At 37.9% G+C, this 11,240-nt stretch overlaps 1 protein-coding gene across 4 annotated transcripts in view; it reads right to left on the bottom strand.

Moving 5' to 3' along the window:
- The window catches only part of LOC145988207 (UNC93-like protein), a 52,257-nt gene extending 41,357 nt beyond the window's left edge, over positions 1-10,900 (bottom strand). For 2 of the 4 annotated variants that reach the window (XM_083123046.1, XM_083123050.1), the window contains exon 1: positions 3,969-4,125. The gene's annotated coding sequence lies outside the window, so the exon portion shown is untranslated. Of the gene's footprint in view, positions 1-3,968; positions 4,126-10,791 lie in introns of those variants that run through there. The other 2 variants (XM_083123049.1, XM_083123047.1) reach the window with 2 other exon arrangements.
- Positions 10,901-11,240: the final 340 nt, after the last annotated feature.

Raw genomic sequence — 11,240 nt, forward strand, 5'->3', positions numbered from 1 at the left:
CGTAATATCGGCGATATATCGCCTCCACGTTATATATCGCCAAATATCGTGACGATATATCGCCAAGATATCATGACGATGTATCGTCCGCACAATATACAGGGTATTTCAAAAGTAATAGCGCAAACTGACACAGTTGAAAGTACACGATAATAGAAGCAAAAAAGTCTCAGTAAACATTGGTCCGCAAACGAGCCGTTTTCGAGATAAATGCGAATGTGTGGTTACAAGCCGCCACTGACTTCATTGTTTGTAAACGTCGTCCTAGTTGGTAAAATGTTAATAATGTGTGCAAATGTGTGGTTAGAAGTCGTCACTGATTGCATTTTGTAAACACCGAGTGCTTTACTCCTTGCGCGTTCCGAGGTTTGCTCTTTGTTTACAAAACAGAACATTTCCGAAAGATGGAGTTGTAATCAAACAGGATGGATAAAAAGAGGAAACCTCGGAACGCGCAAGGAGTAGAGCGCTCGGTGTTTACAAAATGCAATCAGTGACGGCTTCTAACCACACATTCGCACACATTATTAGCATTTTACCAACTAGGACGACGTTTACAAACAATGAAGTCAGTGGCGGCTTGTAACCACACATTCGCAATTATCTCGAAAACGGCTCGTTTGCGGACCAATGTTTACTGAGACTTTTTTGCTAATATTATCGTGTACTTTCAACTGTGTCAGTTTGCGTAATTACTTATGTTACACCCTGTATAGATCCCCAAAACATCGTAACGATATATCGTGTAGTTCATATCGCCTGAACGATATATACCAGTGGTATTGGTTGGAATTTATTTACCGATAGCTACCGACACCTTTCCGGAATTTTCGTCTTTCATGGGCTCCGTAAAAATGCCTCACGACACTTTTCCGGAGTCTATAATTGAAGACTAAAAGTGGTAGACGCTGTAAGTGCCACAATAGTTCAAACACCGTTTTCCACGTTAAACTGTGGAATGTGCCATGCTTTATAATTTGGTAAACGTGAAAAGTGGCTGGTAGCCCTCTAAGTAGTTCAAAGGGCGCGTAAAGAGGTCACTAGTGTGCACGTTCTTACGGGCTGATGTGCTGAACGATGCGATTTTCCAACACTTTCGCTTTTGGCACTTACAACGTTTACCACTTTTAGTCCTCAATTACCCTGGAAATTAGGCAAAATTCGAAGTTTATATTTATTTTGCACCAGTTTTCTGTGGAAAAATTTAATATTCCAATGTAATTTTTGTATATTTCAAAGCAAAAATCTTGGACAATTAGTGGAAAACCACATGAGTGGAATGCTTTCACACTATTTTTAATTAATATTTTAAATAACTTTTAGGTAAATTTCTTATATCCGCAAGACGGCTGAAATTTGCTAGTTCATTTAATTTTAATATTCGTACTTACGTATTCTGCATTGAAAAACATTGTTGAAGGTGGCACTTCGCTTATATCACGGAAGTATGCTCTATTTGCGACATATCGAGTAAGTTTTCTTCGTTTCTTTTTGCCTTCAGTAACACGCAAAATGGCGGTCACAGTTTCACTACCGTACTCGGCATGCAGTGTTTCACCCCACTGCACCCAAAAATACCTATGTAGCCCCACAAACCCTTGACGCATAGCCGCACGAAACATTCATACATAGCCCCACGAACCATTTCCGATAAGGTTAGGTTAGGTTGGGTCACGTTTATGTTAGAATAGTTAAAAATTGGTTTAGAAAACAAAATGCGTAGCCCCACACACCATTCTCGCATAACCCCACGAACCATTCATACATAGCCCCACAAACCATTTGCGGAAACGTACCTTCTTCAGTTACAAAAACACGTGTTTGGAAACACTAACCGGCATTGACCGTCATTACGTCATCACACACAGGCAACATCCGGCTGGAAGGAAATGGATGCAACAGCTTTCGTGCATCGGTCACACATTTATATCGAAAAATAGATGATTTGCCGGCAAAATTCAATGAACGATGCGAGAAAACACTTTCCCGAACTTCCACAATTATAAATAAACTGCATTCGGTAAGTAATTTCTTCTGTAAATTTGAAGAAATCCGTCTTGCGGATATAAGAAATTTAGCAACTTTTAATTAGTAGGCTACAATTTTCACCTGCCTTCGTGGCGAAGTGGTTAGCACATCGCGCTACGACGCCAGGCGGTCCGGGGTTCGAATCCTGTTTTGGGCAGGGATTTTTGTGAGTGTCCATTCATCAATTTCATCATATCATCACTCATCCCCATTTTCGCAAATTAGCCAAAAGTGGCAAAAAAGACGAAGTAAAATAAAGCAAATCAATCATTCACCGGCAATTGAATATTGTAATAATTGATTATCGGTTTGAATCGGTGAGAGTATCGGCATCGCTATCTGTTCATATCGGCTCAGCCCTAATATATATATATATATATATATATATATATATATATATATATATATATATACACACACACATACATGAGAATTTTCTGACATTCGCTACGAGACTCGGCGGCAAGCGGCCTGGCGTCAGCGCTTGTCTTTCCCGGTGAACGGGGTCCGCGACAGTCTGTTTTTTTCACTCTCCCTGCCTTCTCTCTCTTTCCCTTTCTGTTGACGTTGCAGACTGACGCCAGTATAATCCTCCCTCGGAAGTTGTGTTGTGTCGTGTCCGTGTGTTGATCATTGTGGCTTAATATGGCACCACAAAACTTTACATTACAACAAAGGATTTATCTTGTCGATTGTTACTTCGGAAAGAGGAATTGTGGAGAAGTGCGACGACGTTTTGCAACGAAATATCCTGGTGTTCCCGTTCCACATAGGACCACTATATTAAACCTCGTAAAAAAGTTTAGAGTAACAGGGTCAGTTATGAATAAAAGTGGAAAGAAAAACCCACGTGTACTTACTGAGATAGGACAAAGTATAGAACAGTCTCCTCGGAAATCTATCCGCCGCCTCTCACAAGAAACGGGTGTTTCAAAAACCACAGTATTTAGAGCCGCTAAAATTCTTAAATCTAAAAATAAAATTAAAAAATCTGAAAAATAAAATATACAAAGACAATCCGCACACCATCCCTGAGTTAAAAGAGAATATTGTACGACAAATCGGGAGAATTACAGTAGACGAACTTGCATGTGTAAATGTCAATTTCCTTCGGAGATGCCAGGAATGTGTTGCAGCAGACGGACATCATTTTCAACACCTTCTGTAGTCAAGGTTAGTACACAATATGAAAACTGTAATTTTAATAGCCGACTATCGCGGACCCCGTTCACCGGGAAATACAAGCGCTGACGCCGGGCCGCTTGCCGCCGAGTCTCGTAGCGAATGTCAGGGAATGCTCTGTGTATATATAGTGCTCGAAGTGAGGGGGATGAGGGTGATGGTCCCCACCAGCCGGCAATTATTTTCCAAAACATCCCCCGCTGTTTTATTGCCACTGTTAAACCATAGGATCCCCCAAGTTAACCGCAAGGCTCGACAGATGATGGAGCCGCATAATGGTTCGGACCCGACTTTGAGCTGTAGCATCAGTCCCGACTATTTTGTGGGCATGAAGTGGCCATAAAACAAAATAAAAAAATTGTAGCGTGGAATGAGTATATATCACATACTGTAATCATGTTTCTTATGTGAAGAATTATGGGGTGTAAGAGATGATCGTTTCCTAAGCACCCATATGTCTCCCTTACACATAATACACACTGGACTGCATTTTGCAAACTAACGAGACTCTGGCGTGTGGATTCACAGCCAATATAATCCTCGTGTAATGTGGCTCGTGTTGTATCGTCCATGTATGTTTGTGATTAGCTTAAAGTGAAAGAAAATAAAGAATATCAAATCAGATGAAGAATATGTGCTCAATGCCACTATTTATAAAAATAATAGTGTTTGTGCTATATTTTGAACGGTCCCACTACAAAATGTTAGTATACGTATAGATTAACAATTGCAAGAAATGAAAATGAATCGACACTTACCATTTTTATGTGCATAAAGTATCGGACAATGACAGTAGTATATTACATTCTGAACTGCGTTAACTAAGAAGGAACTTTCCATAACAATTCAACTCTACCCTTCACGGACTTCTGAGATACCGTAAGCTGTAAGATTGCCTACGAATTAGGTGTTCAGTGCTCCGCTTCGGTTGAGGAACTAGGGCAAGGCAAACCATCTTGTTGTCGCTGACCTTCAGGCTATCCGATAAGGCGGTGGTTGAGTACGGGCTGTAACTGAGCTTCACTGATAGGGCGCTGACGTGTGTAGTTTTCAAACACATTGCTACGGATTCCAAGGGGCAGCGAGGTGATATTGCTGTCTAAACGCAGGGCCATGAAATTAGGTGGGTGGCAGAAGTTCGCGCTGTTGCCACTTCGCAACACTTCCCGTGCGTTCGGAGGTTTGAAAGAATGAAAGATCTCGTTGTAGAGCTGGTCTTTGAAATCCGTGTGATACAAACTGACAGTATTTGATCGAAACATCAGGGATGCCACAAAAGTGTCCCGGAGAGAGCTCGCTCTGACCGGAAAACTAGGCAACGCAGGCCGGTTGACGTTGCCACACAGCAACCAGCAACTTTTGTCCCGCTCTCGCTTTCCCATATGTGGCACCAGCGTAATTCTGCCCAGGCGCCTATTTTCATGGCCGTGCGTTTAATCAAGTGCAGGGGTGGTTTTCTACCATAGATGTAAGAAGAAATTCCAAGCATATGTAATATTTCAGAATTCGGAATATCTTAAAGGTATTATGAATGGAAATGATTTTTCGAAGCGCAGCTCAAGGATTCAGCGAAGTCTTAAGTCAAATATCAATGGAGAAGACCTAAAACTCAGTACAACAAGTGATTTCTTGGTAAAACGAGTCAGGAGGACCCGTGACTATCATGCGGGAGACTTGGGATCGTTTCAAAGGGTAGGTTATCTAAGGTGGGAGTTGTTCATACCATATCCATGCATATGGCGGTTCTAGTGTTCATACAGCATCTAATAAATCGGTACAGTGACCGGCAATAATAATGGGATACATTCATCCTGAAATACCTGCTCCCCTACAAGGCATTATGTGCGTTCCTTAAGTCTACGGCGGTGGTAGACGTTCCCATTGAAAATTTGCTATTAAAATCCACTTTTCGCCGACGAGTTAGGCAACACACACGACGCCTTGCAGAGAAGCGACTATTCCAGGATCTTCGTGTCCCATTTTTTTGCCAGTGACTGTACATGAGGTAACTAGGGAATAAAGGCTTCAGGAGCGGGATGCTGATCACAACACATCCAATATGGCCGATATCGTGAAGGTGTGCAAGCCCTACCTCAACACTCGTTCTCCCTTATGAGAGCATCCATGGTTTGTTGCGATCCGCAAGGGAAGTCTTTACATTTTTACCAGTAGTTATGATACAGTGTGCCAAACACTGCATATGTTTCATGTACACTGCCCCGCCTACTTTATAAATAAGAAAAAGACAACCAAATTTGAGATCTAATATGTAGAAGATGATGAAGATTTCATAAAGTACATCGCCCAATAAACTCTAATGTTCTCTCTTATGTTCCTCAAAACATGTACCATGTATTTAAACCAATGCAGGTTTTCGAGGAAAAGGTTATGTGTAGAAAGATTATGCAAATTATGCCAGGCTAAGCAGCAATTACAAACAATAAATGTGCCAAAATAGGGTAGGATTACAGGGGCTACTTTCACTGCCATCTATTAGCACGCAATGTTAATTGGACTCTCGATTAGGTGTACTCCTACCATACTTCTACCTAATCCTACATTACGTTACCAGATAGCACCTCTTGAAGAATATCCATTGTCCTGGAGATACTCGATGGAGGCATATGATGGTTCGGATTCCACTTTAAACTGTACTTCCAGTCCCAATTAGCCTTTCTATGCATAAAGTGGACTTAAAAACAACAATTCAATCAATTAACCATTGTCCTGGGGCGCGTCGAGTATCTGAGCGCTTGCTCGGAGAGGTTGCTCACTTGTTCGCTGAGCGAACTTGGACAGGTTTAAGCCAACTAACTAACTCTCTAGCCTTCTTAAACCAGCTGGAGCAACACAAGCCTTCCATCTGTCCCTCTGCTGGGCAAGATCGATCCAATCTTTTCCATCCTTACCGATTCCCTTTACGTCCTTCTCAACGTTTTCCTTCCATCTTGGCCTTCCTACAGGTCTCTTACCATCAGGTTTTCAAATAAGAATCCTGTAAACTCTTCTTTCCTTTCACATTCGTGCCAAATGGCCTGCCCATCTAAGTCTTCTTGATTTAATTCTTCTAGAATATATTGTTCGATCTCGTGGCAAAGAGTGAGAGGAGGAAAATTGTGTGAAGATGGCGGCTAATATACAAGTATTTGTGGATAACGGCTTGAGATATAGCGTAGTGGTTGGGATCCCACTTTAAACTGTAGGTCCAGTCCCGATTAGCCTTACTGTGTATAAAGTGGACTTAAAACACCAAATCAATCAATCAATCAATTAACAGCTTTCCAAAATCACTGAAATCTTGTACACTAGACGCAGCCATATTGATCACATATTACTTAAAGGCGCTGATATTTTGATCAATGAGCACTCAGCGTCAGGTAAATGATCTTTCTTCTCAAGGAGCGAAAATCTTGCTCAGGGAACATCGCTCAGATACTCGACGTGCGTCAGTGCTTCTACTTCTACAGTCAAAAGTCCCTGACCACCCCTTATAAAATGAAAGGCAGTGTAGATTGCAGCAGTTGGTCATGGTAGTAATATGTTAGGCCTAGGAGGAAACTTTTTGGTGCATGTTACAACGTCCGCCATCTTGGTGACCGCCATCTTGGATCCAACTTCATTTCTTTAAATGGGAAGGGAAGCATGTGGGGTATGGTTTTGGGCTAGAAATTCACCAGGAATTTAGTGGTGATTTGTGATTTCCTTTTGGGGGGAAGGCTTTTTGAGTATACATATTTGTATATGTTACCAACCAGTAAATTAAACTGTTACCTTTCGGTTCTAAGTACCGGTACTTTATACCATTAGTTCTAACATAGGTCATTAAATCTTGTGATAACATTTATACGTAATTTAGAAATACTTGCTGTATTACAGTCTTGGAAAACCAAAATTCATACAAAAAATAAGAGTTATCGAAGTAATAACACCGAAAACTTGTTCAAACTTAACGCCCATCTAAGCTACCTATAAGCAAGGGCGCCCGCAGGGGGTGGCAGAGGGGGCACTTGCCCCCCCCCTGAGATTTCTGGAAAGAGAATGTAATTCGTATGGTTAAATTGTAGCGACATTTTGTAGCAAATAATATTGTTTTCTGTGACTTACAGCCAGTAAGTTACAGCAACTATTATTATTATTATCATTGTTGTTATTATTGGAATACTACAATTATTCCATGCACTGACTTTTATGTTATAAAGACGGCTGAAAAAATATGTGAAGTAGCTACTCTTGCAACCCTCAAGCAATTTTATACTTATCATCAACATTCCTCATCTCATGTTCTTGGCCTATGCTTATCAAATGTACAAAATATTAAATTGGATCCTAACATCTTCCCTTTATGCAGGATTGATAACTACCACCCTCCTTTTTCATTCACCTTTCATTTAGTGCAAGGAAATAAGAAGAGTATGGTTTTTGTAAATAGCAGTGACTTTAATTATGCAAAAGGGGATTACGAAAAACGTTATAATGATTTTATTATGGTTTCTAATTTATTTTTAATTGAGGATGATATAAAGGAATCTTTCATGAATTTTAACAAAGTTGTCCAATTGATATTAGAAAAGAATATACCTTTAAAAGATGAACCAGTTAGTGTTAGTTTACCTTGAGTAACTAAAAAACTCAAAGTAATGATGAACAAAAAAAGAAAATTTCATGATAAATATAAACAAACTGGTGAATTTAAATGTTATGTTATTTATAACACTTTAAGGAGAGAGGTAAAAAATTAGTTTATGAATCAAAAGAAACAATACTTTCTATCTTTAGAAGAGAGTTTTCAAACAAATACAAAAAAAAAATTTCGTCACATTTTAATAGGAAAAAGAGTCAAAATAAAATTACAAATATACTTTATCTTGATAAGTTACTTTATAAAGAATATGACATTGCCAATGCTTTTAAAGAAGTCTTTCATAAAGCATTTACAAAAGTAACTCAAATACATTTAAGTAGTGTTATGATCAACAATTATATGAATTATATTGATATACCATTCATCTCTAATGATGATATTTCAAAGGTAATCTGTAAACTTAAAAGTAAATCTGCAATTGGTCCTGATAGAGTTGCTAATTTTATTTTGAAAGGTAATCAAGAAGTCTTGGTGCCATTACTGTCAATCTTTTATAATAAATCTAATCGAAGTGGTTATTTTCGTGAAATTTGGAAAGATGTTTATATAGTTCCAGTCATTAAAACAAAGACGGAAATTCAAGTGATATTGAAAATTATAGACCAATAACCATTCTAAATGCAATAGCTAAAATGTTTGAACATATAATTGCGGATTACGTTGGATCTTCGTTCAAACAATATACACATGTAAATCAGCATGGGTTCATAAAAGGTAGATCTACGGTTACAAACCTTTTAGTATTAATTGACTCTATAAAAACAACTCTTCTAAAAAAAATCTCAAACTGATATTGTATTTATAGACCTGGATAAAGCTTTTGACTATGTTAATCACAAATTGTTACTTCATAAACTTGATATATTGGGAATTTCCCCAAGGTTTTTGAAATGGTTTCAGAGTTATTTAATGAATAGAACGTTTAGAATAAAAAATAGGTCAAACAACATCCAATAAGGTGTACCACGAAGGATCTCCTCTTGGTCCTTTTTTATTTGCAATTTTTATTAATAATCTCATATTTTCAGTTTTAAAGAATCATCTTGTCTTTTATATGCCGATGATCTAAAAATATTCAGGGAAATAAAAAATGGATCGGACGTTTTGAAATTACAGGATGATCTTAATAGAGTAGTACAATGGTGTGACATAAATGATATGCAAATTACTTTAGCTAAATGCAAACTAATGAGATGTTCGAGAAAAACAAATTGTATTGTTTTTCAATATGTTATTAAATCTTATAAGGTTTGCTATTTGATGAACATATAATTGAAGTTTGTAAAAAAGCTAAAAAGGGTTTAGGTTTCATATTTTTTAATTGGACTTCACTTAACAGAATGGAAACTTTTAAATTTCTATTTATAGTTTTGGTCCGTCCATTAGTGGAATATAAGCCCTCCCCGATGGCGCAGTGGTAGCGTCGTAGCCTTGTAATCAAGGGGTCCCGGGTTCGATACCCGGTGGAGGCACATAGTGGTTCGGATTCCACTTTATACTGTAGGTCCAGTCCCGATTAGCCTTACTGTGCACAAAGTGGACTTAAAACACCAAATCAATCAATCAATCATTAGTGGAATATGGAAGTTAATTATTGAACGTAGCTGCAAATAGTCACACCGAGAAAATTGAATCAATTCAGAAATTATTTATTAGGTTGCTGTGTATGAAAATGAAGAAAGGTTACATATCACTAAATTATATGGAGTGGTTGGAGATACTTAATTTAACAACCTTGAGCTCAAGAAGGAAATATACAATTAATTTATTGATACAAAATATTTTGTCAAATAGGATTGATAGTAAATGTATACTTTATAAATACAATAGCATATAACGTTGCAAAATACAAAACAAGAAAAACATCATTATTATCAGTAAATTTGAAGAATGGTGGTGAATTTATAAAAATATTAATCGATGAATTTGACTGTGACTTCCCTTAAAATATTATCTTTAGGTATATGATGAGGTTTATTGTAAAAACCATTACGAGTTAATACTTTGATATTATTCTTTGTGACATAGTGCTGTATAAGGGTTTATTTTTTAACTGTTCGCAGTACTTTAAATAAATAAACTATTATTATTATTATTATATTACAGTACACTTCGGCACGTAAGAACGTGGATCAGAGGTACCATGAAGGACAGTAGATTTAGTGGTCTCTGACTCTGATTGATATCTGTGCAAAAGACAAAGAACTGTTCATCAACAAAGTGATAGGCTAGATGTTTATTGAAAGGATGAAAGGCAAATCCTGCTTCTAACTAAATAATAGGCTCGAGTCTGAACTTGTATACAACACCAAAGTATTTTAAATCCAATTTGAATTTTATGATTTGTAAAGTAGTAGTAGTAGTGACTAATGGTAATAATAATAGCAACAATAAAATATAACAATAGCAATAATAATAATAACTATTATTATTATAATGAAACGTTTCTGACTCTGTCTCCCCTGAGAAAAAATGCTTGTTTAACACTTTTATACATGTAAAATATGAGCACTCAGCCATGAAAACGTGGTAAAACAGCCTGCTCTTGTCTCGGCTCGGTGAGAATGCAGAATGGTGTCATTTAATCCACAGGACTGCATTCTTTTCGAAAGGGAAGTCTTTGATGACTTGACCATTAAAGAACCGAATGATTTTTTCAGTTATGTTCGTTACATTATTAAGAAATAGTATACTATATGCTTTGAATTCCATTTTCTTTGAGGAGGATCCCTGGTGGGGGGGGGGGAATCTCCGGCACGCGCCCCCGATAATTCGCACACTGTCCACACCTATTCCAACACTTTTCGAGAGAGAACCTCTTCAGGCGAACAACTTCTTTTTGCCAGAGGTAGGAATCGAATCTACAACATATCTGCGATTTTACCACAAATCCGGTGAGCTATAAAATAACTCTACTAAGTAAATACTTATTAACAAACCTTGTTCAATGGATACGGATAAACCCATAGACAAAAGCCACTCACTGTTAATTCAGCGCGGATTCCTCAACGTCTCAAGTCCCCCGGCAACAGTATGGCGTCTATAGCAAACCCGAAGAAGAAGAACAATCATTAGCATACAACGCAAAAGGTTATGTTCCCCCCGCCCTTTCCACATTACTGGCGAACTACATGTACTGATATCTCCTTCCCACACGCAAATTAGATAAGAACCCTTATAATTCACGAAAATACGCCGCTAAGACAATAAAAGTTCACTTGGTCTTCAAGACTCCAATGTTTCATTATATATATATATATATATACTGGCTGATTACCCGGCGTTGCCCGGGTAATTATTTATCCCAATCTTCTATTAGACAGGAAAATAATGGATTCTAACTATAGTGTAAAATGTAACTAATTTTATTTACAGGTATTTAAAAGTA

The sequence above is a fragment of the Lepisma saccharinum genome, chromosome 5 (assembly GCF_977018435.1).
Source record: "Lepisma saccharinum chromosome 5, izLepSacc3.1, whole genome shotgun sequence".
Lineage (NCBI taxonomy): Eukaryota > Metazoa > Arthropoda > Insecta > Zygentoma > Lepismatidae > Lepisma > Lepisma saccharinum.